Below are 14,383 nucleotides of genomic sequence, written 5' to 3'. Positions count from 1 at the left end.
AGGATAGGGTAGAAGTGAGACCATTCTTCCTACAGGATTTTCCTACTTGTGAGATGCTGAATGTTTTTTTTTCCTCCCTCTCTCTTTCTCCCTCTCTCTCTCTCTCTCTCTCTCTCTTTCTCTGTACAACTCTGTCAGGACACCTATTTTCAAGAAGAGGCAGAAGGGGAATGTATTTCCAGAAACTTCTCCACCTTCCTGTGGACACAGACTTTGGGCCCTCCAGAGCCAGTGGGATTTGGTGATGGCTTATGCCCCAAACACCATGCTACTAAATAGCTAACCTGGCTGGAGAACTGGGTCAGTGGTTGAGTGTTTGACGAGCACAGGCAGGGCCCTGAGTTGGATCCCAGCAACATACACACAAAATAAATAAATAAAAAGTTAAAGGACTGGAGGGATGACCTAGCAGTTAAGGCACTTGCCTATGAAGCTTAAGCACCCAGGTTTGATTCTCTAGGACCCACATAAACCAGATGCACAAGGTGGCACATATGTCTGGAGTTTATTTGCAGTGGCTGGGAGGCCCTGGCATGCCCATTTCCTCTCTGTCTATCTGCCTTTTCCTTTCGCTCCCTCTCTCTCTCCCCTCTCTCAAGTAAATGAAGGAATATATTTTCTTAAATAAAGTAAAATGAAGAGGCACGTTGTCATGTCCATCCATATAGCATTGCACCTGGCACTTAGCTGAGCAGTCTTTCTATGTTGGCTGAACCCTGGTGACTTACATGTAATAGTACACAGGGGGTAAAAGGTCAGAAGTACAATTACTTTGACCAGGGGACCAGGGTGTCATTTGTGCTGTGGCAGCACACAAGTTAGGCATTTTAGACGGATGAAAAATATCCAGGGAGTATACACATGTACATTGGTGGCACCCAGCCTTGGTGAGTAACCAATGGCTTTCTGATTGGCTAATAGACATGCACAATGGAAAGGAACCCATAGCTGGAACTGGAAACCGAGTCAGATCCCTATGGAGACAAAGACTATGGAGTCCAGTGAGAAGACCCCACTAGTCTTTGGCTCAAAGAGGGGCCACGGCCATCAAAATCTCTCTAAATTAGCAATGCTTATCCTATTTAACCTATGCTGACCACATTCTCTGTCAGAGAATCTGTTTTTCCTTTTCAGGTGGTAGCAAGAATGGAGGAGATAAATGACCCCTCGCACATCAGCCAGGGCCCAGGTGAAGCCGCAGAGGAACTGCTGAGGTGAGCATGAACGCTGCTCCCATGGCAAACCTGACAACCAGCACCGGGGTGAAGGAGACAGACACTGAGGTGACTCAACGCCTACCAAAACAGAGATCCAGAGGCTCCTAAGAGCCCATCACTGAAGTTAGACCTAAAACTCACTCATCACAGCTCAGGGAATTTTGCAGAAGTGGGGGCTGAAAGATTATAAGTACCACAGGTTGGAAGGGCATATCCAGAGGCATTGCCCCTCCTGCCCTACAATGACTGACTGCTGCTTTTACAACTCATAGTCCACAATCCAATGGAGACTACCAGCAATCCCACTAAGGAGGGCCCTCAGCAGAATGGAGGTAGGGAGGAGGGAAAAGATGGTACCAATACATGATATGTCCATACAGAGTACATACTTAATTTTAAAAAGTAAATTATTATAATATAAAAATAATTTTTAACGTCCAAGTGAAATGGACAGAGAAGCTGGCATTTTAAGATTATGGAATTGAACTGGGCATGGTAGCACACGCCTTTAATCCCAGCACTCGGGAGGCAGAGGTAGGAGGATCGCCATGAGTTCAAGGCCACCCTGAGACTACATAGTGAATTCCAGGCCAGCCTGAGCTAGAGTGAAACCCTACCTCAAAAATCCAAAACCAAACCAAACAAACAAACAAACAAAAAAAAGATTATGGAATTGACAAAGAAAAAAAAGTCTGTAGCAGGCAGAGGGAGAAGCACAAAACAAACAGAGAAGCCACAGCCAGGTTCAAATTGTTGTCCGCAGAGTGACTGGAGGGAGAGACGTCCATCAAATTCAGCAAAGTCATGTCTCATAGTCCGTGCATGGAGCTAAGTGGCTCCTCAAAGATGTAACTTGGCCACCTGTTTGATTTCATATTTGTAGAGAGCCAGCTGAATGTAGACCAACCTCCATGCCTGAGGCATTGAGAGGAAACCATGCCCACCCTTGATACCCGGTGTGCACTGGACAAGCTAGTGGACCCTTTCCTGTCCAGTCCAATCCTCACAACAAAGTGGCAAAGGCTTGATTGTCACAGTTTTGCACATTAGAAAACTAGATTCTTGGTGGCGATGAGCACTTCTCCATGGTCAGGCATTTTGTTTGTCACACAGCTGGGATCAGAACTGCAGAGAAGACACGAGAAGTTTAAAACTTGGGGTTTTCAGTGACAACCACACCAGATGAAAGAGAGATTGGGAGGTGTGACCATTTGGAGGTGACACTGATCAAACCAATTTTTATGCCCCATCACAATATAGGAGCTTTGGCCCCAGACTTTCTGGAAATTTCTATGTAGACAAGCTCCAGGCAGGGAAGTTCCTCAGAGCAGGTTTTGTTCCTCTTAGGAGCCCTTTCTTCATCCCCAAGACCTTCAGCCTTTCACTTAGCTTCTCTCATGAGATGGCCCTGCTTCTGGCCCACATGGCCCTGGGCAAAGTGCTCATGGCCTCCGAACATGGTGGCAATTCCCATGCACCCCAACTTGAGGCATTTCTCCAGCTGGGCAAAGGGAAGTAGAAAGCTTCCTATCTAGGAAAAAGCTGGGAGAGAGACTATCAAAATGATTATCAACACTGAGTTTTGGTTTCCTTCACAGAGTACTCTCCATATTAGTTACCCTTTATTATTTTTCACAATATTGAAGTCCTTAAGGAAATAAATACATATATGTGACTCTGTAAGGGTCAGCCTCCTGCTAGAATCCCCCTTTGGGGTCCCAACTCTTATTTTGACCCTTGCCCCTCCTCAATGGTATCTTTTTTAAAAATATATTTTTTAAAAGTTTTTATTCACAAGGACAGAGAGTAAGTATGGGCACTCCAGGCCCTCTTGCCACTCCAAGAGAACTCCAGATGTAAACACCACTTTGTGGTATCTGGCTTTACATGGGCACTGGAGTATCAAACCTGTGCCACCAGGCTTGGCAAGCAAGCACCTTTAACCACTGAGCCTTTCCCCAGCTCAGCGGTATCTTATTCTACTATGAAAAGGGCAAATAGCCAGTAACGCGGTTGCTGGGGTGTGACCTCACCACAAAAAGGGAAGAACTGTAGTCCTAACTAATGTAGCGAGTATATAAAAGCAGAGGACATGCAAGGATTCGTTAAAATAACCAAAAGCGGTCTAATCTGCTTAAAAGTATAATATTTGGGGGAGAAGATATAGCTCAGTGGATCAAGTGCATGTTTTGCAATCATGAAGACTGGGTTCAATCCCCAGTATCCACATGAAGTTCTGGGATTGGTGCCACAGGCTTGAGACAGGTGGATCCCAGGGGCTTCAGCCCATCCTAGCCTAATTGTCAAGCTCCAAGCCAAATAATGCAAAAGAATAAAAAGATGGACAGCATTCTTGGGGATGCTCCAAGTTGTCAATGGTGTCCTCTGACCTCCACGTGCACATGTGCATGCACACACACATACATACATTACACATGTACATATACATGTACTTAGCATTGAGAAGGCCTTGTTTTTACTCCCAGCACAGAAAGAAAGGAGAGAGAGAGGGAGGGGTTGGGGAAAATAGACAGGGGGAAAGGTATAGAGAAAGGAAAAAGGAGAGAGGGAAAAAAGGAAAGGAGAGAGGCCTGACTTTATTAAGTATTCCTTTGTTAAAAGCAGTGTTGTGGGCTAGAGAGATGGCTTAGTGAGCTTGCCAGCAAAGCCGAAGGACTCAAGTTTGATTCCCTAAGCCCCACGAAAGCCAGATGCACAAGGTGACACGTGGGTCTGGGGTTCACTTGCAGCGGCTGGAGGCCCTGGCATGTCCATTCTTTCTCTATCTGACTCTTTCTCTCTGTGTCGCTCTTTCTCTCTTCCTCTCAGGTAAATAAGTGGTTTAATAAATAAAATAGTTTTGAAAACGCAAGAGTGATTTGACATAAGCTGTAAGCATACAAAACAAGGCAAGGGAAGGAAGTGTAAGGAGACGGACGTGAACTGGGAAATCCAGCATGCAGAAAGTACGGCTGGCTATTTTGGCATCTGTATGGGGGCTTATTGAGGCCTGGATCGCCTGATACAAGTTGCCTGCGCTTAGTCTTTCAGACCCAGCACCCCCTGGGCTAGGTCATAACTCACACCCTCATCTAGCCCCAACGTTTCCCATAGTGCGAGGTGTGTTTGCTCGTTGTCTTTTTGGTCTTTGAGTTCTCAGGATTCCTAGAACATTGTGTTTTTGAAGCTGTAATACTTCACATCACAGAGGGAAACAGAAAAAGAAGACGCTGGAGGGAACATAAAGGGAGAGAAAGATAGGAGACTTTGTCAGGAGTTTTAAACTTTCTTATTGAGTTAGAAGCAGCCCTGGGGAGAGGGGGTTTTAGATGTTGGGCCTTCTGGGCTCACCGCAGCCGTGGAGAAGAAAGAGGGTGGTGGTTTAAAAGTGGTCGAGGCACGCCAGGGATCCGAAGACACGACTGGAGGAAGGTGACTGTCTCACAATTGCTCTTTTATGTGGGCATTAAGGCTGTGACTGATATTGTCATCATTTAGAGGCTATGTTTCCTTCAGAAAAGCATGAGAAATGTTGGCTCCTTTTGACTGTGAAGAGAAAAACTTTCCAAGCTTTTCCTTACATATAATCTCCTATCCCTGATTTTCAGCAGTAGGAGAAGGACTGGAGCATTTAAGGCATGGGGTTTCTAATTCCCGTTCACTTACTTGGTGAGTTTCCTCGTTTCACTAATTTTAGAATAGTAACCATTTATAGCTCAAGCATGAATTATGAGGATATTAGTGAATAATGAAGTGGTAAGCACAATTTGTAGAAGTATTAGGCAAACATTCTAATAGTCAATCCATAGGGAATTTGTTCCAGGATCCACCATAGATGCCAAAATCTGTGGATGCTCAAGCTGCATGTGTGTGTGTGTGTGTGTGCATGTATGCCATAGTGTTTGCATAGAAACTACACACCCTAATTTCATTTCGAAATGGCTCAAAATACCAAGTGTAAGGAACGTAAGTGCATGCATGTAGTTGGTTGTTCTCTATGACATTTGTCTGCGTACGTTTTTGTGTGTATGAGTAAACACATGCAACAGATAGGAGTATACAAGCTCAGGTGTTAGTCTTTGCCTTCCACATTGCTTGAGATAGGGTCCCTTGTTCACGGCTGTGTACACCGGGCTTGCTGGCCCATGAGCTTCCTGGGATTCGCCTGTCTTTGCCACCCATCTTACGGTAAGAATGCTGAGATACCACACAGGGCCTAACAGTGTCCAGCTTTACATGGGCTCTGAGCTCTAAAGTCAGGTCCTAATGCCCACATAGCAAGTGCTTTCACCACTGATCATGCCACAATGTCAGACAGAATTAAATATATATATATATATATATATATATATATATATATATGTATATATATATATATATATATATTTTTTTTTTTTTTTTTCAGGGCTGGAGGGATGGCTTAGTGGCAAAGGCGTTTGCCTGCAAAGCCAAAGGATCCAGGTTGATTCCCCAAGACCCATGTAAGCCACATGCACAAGGGGGCGCATGTGTCTGGAGTTCCTTTGCAGTGCGTAGAGCTCTGGCATGTCCATTCTCTCTTCTGTATGTCTCTCTTCTTTCTCTTTCTCTCTCTGCTTGCAAATCAATAAGTTTAATTTAATTTAAAAAATATTTTCAATTTTCTACGGTTGAATTTGCCAATGCAGGACCCTCCAATGCAGAGGGTTGGCCAAACAGGGCCCCTGGCATTCAGACAGGTTTGATTTCCCTGAAGAAAAACACTGAAAGGCAGGTGGATGCGCTACTCATGCCACAAAGAAATGAATCAGCACTCACTTCGGCAGCACATCTACTAAAACTGGAATGGTACAGAGAAGATTAGCATGGCCCCTGTACAAGGATGGCATGCAAATTCGTGAAGCATTCCATATTTGGGGGGCTGAAGAGATGGCTTAGCAAAGCCAAAGGACCCAGGTTCAACTCCCCAGGATCCAGGTGAGCCAGATGCACAAGGGGGCGCATGTGTTTGGAGTTCGTTTGCAGTGGCTGGAGGCCCTGAGCACCCATTCTCTATCTGCCTCTCTCTCTCTCTCTCTCTCAAATAAATAAATTAAAAAAAGAAATGAATTGAACACATGACCTCTTACAGCAAATGAGCCATCCAAAGGACAGAGAGAAGTGTCTCCCAGACCCCTCTTCAAACATAAAGACTTCAAGTCAGTGACAATGGCAGTGTCTAATGAGACACCAGCTTTGTGATCCTCAAGATGATCAGCCTTAAAGTTTACCTGTCTGAGCGCTTGCTGTGGCACCTGTCATATATCAGGTACCTGCTATATGTTGCATCACCCCAAAATTCACATGTTAATGCCCTACCTAAATCCTAGTCCCCCAGAGCATGTACAGTGTACAAGTTGGTTCATTGTATCCACAGGCTCCACACCCACAGGTCCAACCAACCACAGCTAAGAAATACTGGAAACAAATTTCTTCTATACTGACTAGATACAGACTTCTTTTCCCCCTTGTCATTCTCTAAACAACCGGTATAACAATACTTCCTGTGTGATTTATATCATATTGGGTGTGATAAGCAATCTGGAGGTGATATAATTGTATACATCAGTTCTTCCAAAGCTCTCTGCCATCTTAGATGAAGAACTTGCAGGTGGGAGGGTCTGAGAGATGGCTCAGCAGTTAAGTAACTTGCCCACAAAAACCTAATGACCCAGGTTTGATTCCTTGATACCCACATAAAGCCAGAGGTAGAAAGTGACACTTGTATCTGGTGTTCCTTTGCACTGGCCAGAGGCCTTTGTGTGCCCATATTCATCCATATTCTATCTATCTATCTATCTATCTATCTATCTATCTATCTATCTATCTATCTATCTGGCTAGCTGTCTGTCTGTCTCCTCTCTCTCTCCTTTGCAAATAAATGAAAAGTACTTGAACATGAGCAAACTTTGGTATGTACAGTGTATCTTGAAGTGAATGCCCCTAGAATAAGGAATAATGGTTATATTTGGACATAAAGCCTTCAAAGATAACAATGGAGTTCAAGGAAGCCATTAAGCTAATCTCTAATTTAGTATGACCAATGTCTGTATAAGAGAGTGGGATGTAGTCACACACCAAGGGAATATCCAATGAAGACAAAGGGAGTAGGCGACCTTATACAAGCCAGGAAGAAAGTCCTCAGAGGGAACAAATACTGCTAACATCTTAACCCTGGACTTCCAGCCTCCAGAACTGTGAGGAAATATGGACATTTCACTGAAGCCACCCAATATATGGTGTTTGGTTACAGGGGTCCTATAAAGAGAGTCAGGCTGGGGAGATGACTTAGCGGTTAAGGTGCTTGCTGCAAAGCCTAAGGATCCAGGTTTAATTCCCCAGTACCCACGTAAGCCAGATGCGCAAGGTGGCGTATGCATCTGGAGTTCATTTGCAGTGGCTGGAGGCCCTTCGATGCCCATTCTCTTCCCTTCCCTTCCTTTCTCTTCCCTTCCCTTCCCTTCTTTTCTCATCTCTTCTTTTCTCCTCTCCTCTCCTCTTCTCTTCCCTTTCCTCCCCTACCCTCCTAACCCCTCCCCTCCCTTCCCTCCTCTTCCTCCTCCTTCTCTCTTGCTGCCTCTTTCTCAAATAAAATAAAATAAGAATCTAAAAAAATTTAAGAATGTCTATAATTTTATCTTAAGAGGAAAAAGTTAATCAGCTAATAAGTGATGACTACAGAAAACCAGAAACCATACTGAACAGTTTATAGTACAAAGTATGGCTAGGGTTCCTAGCATCAATTCTTCCACTCATGACTTCAATGACCCCAGCTATGTTTGCCAATTTCTCTGAACATCAGATCCTTCTTTTGTAAAATGAATGTGATGAAACGACTACATATTGCTTCTGTGGAAGAAGCCCTTTGATAAGTTCTGGGCATTAAAAATTAAAAAGAATCGCATCATCTTTCTCCTTGAAATGCCTATGCTGATTGTCACAAAGGGGAGAAAGACGTGTTCATAAATGGCTACCGCAACACAGTAAAGGACTCATTGCTTCAAGAGAATCATGGGCATGGGCTCCCATGGAGATATTAGCTTTTGAAAGTGAAAATCAGGAAAAACGTCATAAAGGTCACAAGCTGAGTGTTAACATTTACATGGGAAGGCTTTGGATTATTTTTTTAAGGCATGTTAATAGATATGGTGGTTTCAGTGCAAAACAGACACTAGAGCGCTGTATGTTTCAAAACTGAATCGCCATTTGTGGGCGCTGCTTAGGAAATGACTCGACCCTTTAGGAGGCGGAGTCTCACGGGAGTAAGTCTGGAGGTGGTGTTGGTCCAGCCACACTGGGCGATCTCGCCTTCTCTGGATGTCCTCCCTGGTGACACAAAGATTTGATGCCGGCTGTCTGCTCCTGCCATGTTTGCCCTGTCATGATGAAACTTCTCCCTGAAATTGTGAGCCCAAGTAAACCCTTTCCTTCACACACAGCTGTAGCTGGATACTTTGTCCCAACAAGAATGGCACTGATGCAGTAGCTAAGGGTACTTGGAAGCAGGGAATGGTGTCGCTTGCCTTTAATCCCAGCACTAAGGAGTCAGGGGTAGGAGGACCACCCTGAGTTCAGGGCCAGCCTGAGACTACACAGTGAATTCCAGGTCAGACCCTACCCCAAACAAAACAAAAAGAGGAAGAAGAAGAAGAAGAGGAGGAGGAGGAAGGGTAACAAGAAGAAGAAAGAGGAAGAGGAAAATGAAGAAGGAGAAAGAACCAAGGTTGCCTGGAGTAGCAAGATCACTTCAGGGTTCCAAGCACATGAAATAGCTGGTGGGGGTGTAAGACATGAGAGTTAGGTTGATATCAAAACATTAATTGCCACCGATGGCAATCTAGGTTTTATTCAAGTAGGGGGTCACAGAGGTTTTCCAGAAAAGGCAGTGCTATAGATGGACATGTTGTTCAGACTTACAAGGGTATGTGGTGAATGGGCGTGAAGAGACAAGCATAGAAAGGGCACGTGGACAGCCTTGCTGCTGGAGCAGCCCAGGCCCTGCGTGAGCTTGGCACATTCAGGAGCACTGTGCTGGGTAGTCCCCGAGAGGCCCCTCTTTAAATAAACCAACATCATGATGACATCTAGGAGCAGGGCTTGTCAGGATGTGACAACGTTAAGTTTCCTGGGCAGTTGTGAGAAATCAGTTAATGTTATAACAAGAGGGTGCTACCAAATAATTCTCACAGTTGTAAGTACCTTTCTTCATCTAACATAAAACAACCAGTCATTTTTGACTTCATAACCAATCAGAAGTTGGGGATGTCGTCAAATTATTTTCTGTTCTATTTTAGTCTTGGCTGTCTCTTACAGTCACTTTTGTAGATGTGTTAACACAAGAGTTGCAATCCCAACATTTTAATCTTGAAATTCCATTGATTATAAAGTATAAATGTCATTAAGTTTCAAACAATGAACTGTACATTTCTTTTCCAATATGAATCTCTCTCTCTCTCATACACACATACATACATATATATTTATACATACATATACATATATATGCATATATATATGTATATATATATATATATATATGTGGAGAGAGAGATGTATATGTGTATGTATGTATGTATATGTATGTATGTATGTATATATATATATATATATATATATATATATATATATATATATGTATGTATGTATATATGTGTGTGTGTGTGTGGTGTATCCCTTATCTCAACTGCCTGACAGAATTACCAACCACCTCCTCTGGGCTCCCAAAGCCCTTTGTTGGTAGTCCACATATTGTACCATAGAAGGAATATGAACAAGCCTCTGTTTCCATCACTACATCTTAAGTACCTTGCCTTCTTCATCTCTGTCTCCCCAGAGCCTGGCACAGTGCCTGCTTGGCCACAGAAGATTCTCGATACTCAGTGATTGAATTACTTTAAGGTGTATGCGTGAGTGTGTGTGTGTGTGTTATTGCTATAAATTCAGAGTGAAAAGCAATGATGAGATGTATATTGCACTTGATGATCTGTTTCATAAAGTTATTCTCTTTTTTAATATAAAAACCCCTCTGTGAAAGAATTAATATATGCAAGCAAGGTACATCTTAAAGGCTGTGTGCTAGCAATCAGCTCTGGCGAGCCCGGCTGCCTCTGAATGTGAGTGTCTGATTCAAAAACACTGCTCTGGTACGTATCATTGCTTGTGTGTGTGTCTCATACGCAACTGCTATGCACACATCTTCCATACAGGATTACATTATGTGAAGGCAGAATGCAGTTGTTGCACTCAGGTTTGTATTGCTGGTAGAAATCACCCAACCAAGAGCAGCTTGTAGGGAAAAAAAAAAAAAAGTTTATTTTGGCTTATAGACTTGAGGGAAGCTCCACAATGGCAGGGGAAAATAATGGCATGAGCATAGGGTGGACATCACCCCCTTGGCCCACATAAGGTAGACCATAGTAACAGGAGAGCGTGCCAAATACTAGCAAGGGGAAACTGGCTGTAATATCCATAAGCCCGCCCCCACCAACACACTGCCTCCAGGAGGCGTTAATTTCCAAGTCTCTATCAGCTGGGAACCTAGCATTCAGAACACCTAAGTTTATGGGGGACCCCTGAATCCAATGACTGCAGCAGTTTAAGGCACATTTTGTAATTCTGACATCTAACTAACCCAGTTATTTCTTGAGATAGAAATAGGAATGTCTCTGTCCTAGTGGCTAAGTATACTTAGGTTAGAATTGCACACACACACACACACACACACACACACACACACACACACACAGTTTCAACACATAGTGTATTTTACAAAGATCTAACTCTCTTCACTGTGTTTCAAGCAATGTAGCCAAGACAGTCCACTATCCAGAAACAGGTAAATAGACTGATTTCCCGGGAATTTTTTTTTCTGTCTTTTAGTTTTCGGCAGTTGATTTGGAAAGCATCAATAAATGGCCAGGTACAGGTTTGGAGCCCTGCACACTCAGAACGTGGCCTTGTTGTGGTTTCTCATCTTCTCGCTTGGATGTTAACGAAACCACGGTAAACTGGTAAAACTTGGGTTTCTACTTGGTTGACAAAGGCACGGTGCTGCCAAACCTTAGGAAATCATACTTTCAGTGATTCTGACCTATCTTTGAAACCATATCATTGGCAAACTATCACACCTAAACCTTTAAGCACACTGTTTTCATACCCTCACCAGCCCTTCGTGGCAAACGCTACACATCTTGGCTCCTACTTGCCGAAGCAGGCATCAAAGCTGAGAGTCACTCTCCAGGATCCCACCAGTCATGGAGTGAGCCTGCGAAACTGTTATCTCCCTACTTTGAATCTGGCGTTAGCCTGTGTACCATACTGTCTCAACCTATTACGGTTGCACGCAATTCCCTTCCTCATCGACTTCTCTGAAAACAGCAGTAGTTTCTAGCATGCAAGGAAAATTCCAAGTATATCCATGGATGACTAATAGAACACTAACCATTAGTAGGTCTGGAGGGGAAGATTTATAAATAGCAGAAGTAGGAATATCTCTGCATCTGTGTAACAGTACCATCAGCCATGGTAATAAGGGTAATAGAATCTACTTCACTTGTGGAGAAAATCATATAAACTAATTTCAATGCAGACCATGAAACGAAGGTGCCGGGTAAGTTGAGGGTGGCAGTTTGAAAATACTTACTATGGTTGTACACTCCAATCCAAAAAAAAAAAAAAAAAAAAAAAGATCCATGAGACTTCACAAGAAATATCCAAGGGATAATGACAAATGCTGGATAAATCATTCCAAAGCTATTACAGAGAGGTTCACTCTGCCATATGGAAAAAAGTGGTTAGGGAACAATTAACTTCAACAATGTATATTGCCCCTGGAAACAAAACCGAGTTAAGCCACTATGACAAGGCTGACTGCAACCTCTATAAATTAGTCAGTAATAATGGCCATAGTTTGAAACCATAAAAATTTTGAAAAAAAATAGAATAAATGCAGGGTATGAAATCATTTATAAGTGGTCCAACAACAAATTCTGAGAGAGACACACCAAGCACCTCTTTTCTGCTTAATGTGTCACATTTTATAGTGTAAGTAAAGCAAATATTTGATGAGTGTGAAGGCTCTCGTGTAGCGAGCCAAGACAGGGTAATTGGTACGAGAATTATTGCGAATGTTTAATAGAGGAACCCTTGTTTATGAAGTGCGGAAGATGTAAAACAAGTGAACAGAAATGGAGACACAATGCTTTCCCTGTTCTGTGCAGCCAACAGCTGTGAGAAAGCTGCTAGAATGGTGAGCCACCAAGTCTTCAAAAGGAAGTGAATAGAGGGATTGACACACATCAGTGAAAACCAGAAGCTAAGTAAATAAAAATTGTTAAGACAACATACGTTGAGACAGGACCATAGTCACAAACCTTGGAAGAGGGGCCCAGGTACCCTAAAACTGAGATGTCTCGCTCAACCACAGATTTAATAAAACCATGTTTATGTTATTTAGGAACAATTTATCTTAATCTTAAAGGGTTTTTATATCAGAAATGTTCTGCACAAGCTTGCGTGCTGAATACCTGGTCCTCTGCTGATGGCACCATTTGGACATACTGTGGAGGGTATAACCTATTTCGGGGACGTGGCTCACTGGAGCTGCGCCTTTGAAGGTTTTAGCTGGTCGACAGCCCGTTCTTCGCTGTGCTTCCTGTCCACCATGAGGTGAACAGCCTCCTCTGCATGGTCCTGCCGCCATGATGTGCCGTCGAGAATCAACACAGCCAAGGACTAGAGACTGAAATCTCAGAGACTCGGAACCAAGATAAATAATCCCTCCTTTTAAGTTGTTTTTCTCAGCTGCTCTTAACAGCAATAAGCAAACTGACTGACACAGTAAGGATCACCCATAAAAGTCAGAGAACACAATGACACACTAACCCTTCCTGTGATTTTTTAAGCACTCCTTTTCGGGGGCAGGGGGTTGCTTTTTTTCTATTTTTAATTTTGTTTTTTTTTGAGGTAGGGGCTCACTTTAGCCCAGAATAACACTGAATTCATTATGGAGTCTCAGGCTGGCCTCGAACTCACAATGTTCCTCCACCACCACCACCTCTGCCTCCCAAGTGTTGGGATTAAAGGTGTATGCCACCATTCCTGACTATTATTATTTTTAAGAAGATAGTTTACTCATGTGAGTACTTTGTTATGTCTTACAGACCAGTAAAATAATATGTGTGTGACACCCCAGTGTGTCCAGTGATAGAACCAAGTTGGGAGAATTTCCACAAAACTACCTCTATAGCTTTTTACCTCCCCCATAATAGGCTCTTCAAGTTTAGAAGAGATGTGAAATGTAAAATACCAGTTGATTATAAGAAAAAACACATATCTGAGTTGGGAAGATACATTTAAATCCCATTAAACTTACTGAAAAATTCATGAGCAATACATGGATAATTTGTTTCTTATTAAAACATTAAACTTGTAGAGAATATTTAGCTGTTCAAATGTCAAGTAACAGGATAGCTATAGTAAGTTAATTAGGTACCAATTCATTGCTAAAGATACTTAATTGACATTTAATAAGCATATTAAATACCAATTAACCAACTATATTTAGTGCTAACTATATTTAGTCAAAGATGTTTTGTTAATTGCTTGCTTGGTGCCTTAGTATCTATGGTCAATAGATTATAACCCAATTAAATATATACATTAATGTGTTTGCATATATGCCTCCCCAGTGAGGAATGCTGTCTTACAAAGCCCACGTGTGGGTTTAAACCATTGTCACCCATCTTGGTAAAGACATCATCTTCCAGCAAGCTGTCTCAGGGCATGGGCCACAATTAAATGAGAGGGCATGGCACAGATAATAGCATTATTTTCACTGCCCAAATCAGACACATGGAGAAGTTATCAGGCTCTGATGGCAAGACACAGGGCTTTGGGGGGGAGGGTCCCCATGCCCTGTGAGACCACTGTAGAGGGGCTTTCTTGAAGTTTCATGAATGCCATTAATACGACCTTGTGCTGGTGGGAGAAACACGCTGGTGGTGATAATTGTAGGGCTATTGGCTGGCATTCTTTTGGACTATTGACTGAATAACAGTGTTGGCTACGTGCTGGGGAAGCTGAATTGTGTATTCTGGTCACAACACCGTCCTGCAGACAGGATGCTCACAGCACAGTGGAGAGGAGAC

The 14,383-nt window shown here is 43.0% G+C and overlaps 1 non-coding gene across 1 annotated transcript; it reads left to right on the top strand.

The window, feature by feature from the left end:
- The first annotated feature begins 6,006 nt into the window (after positions 1-6,006).
- LOC123455158 lies at positions 6,007-6,113 on the top strand. The gene has a single exon (XR_006633716.1). It is a non-coding gene; the product is annotated as a U6 spliceosomal RNA (small nuclear RNA).
- The last annotated feature ends 8,270 nt before the right edge of the window (positions 6,114-14,383 follow it).

The sequence above is a fragment of the Jaculus jaculus genome, chromosome 15 (assembly GCF_020740685.1).
Source record: "Jaculus jaculus isolate mJacJac1 chromosome 15, mJacJac1.mat.Y.cur, whole genome shotgun sequence".
Classification (NCBI taxonomy): Eukaryota; Metazoa; Chordata; class Mammalia; order Rodentia; family Dipodidae; genus Jaculus; species Jaculus jaculus.
This window is presented reverse-complemented; position numbering and strand designations above follow the sequence as displayed.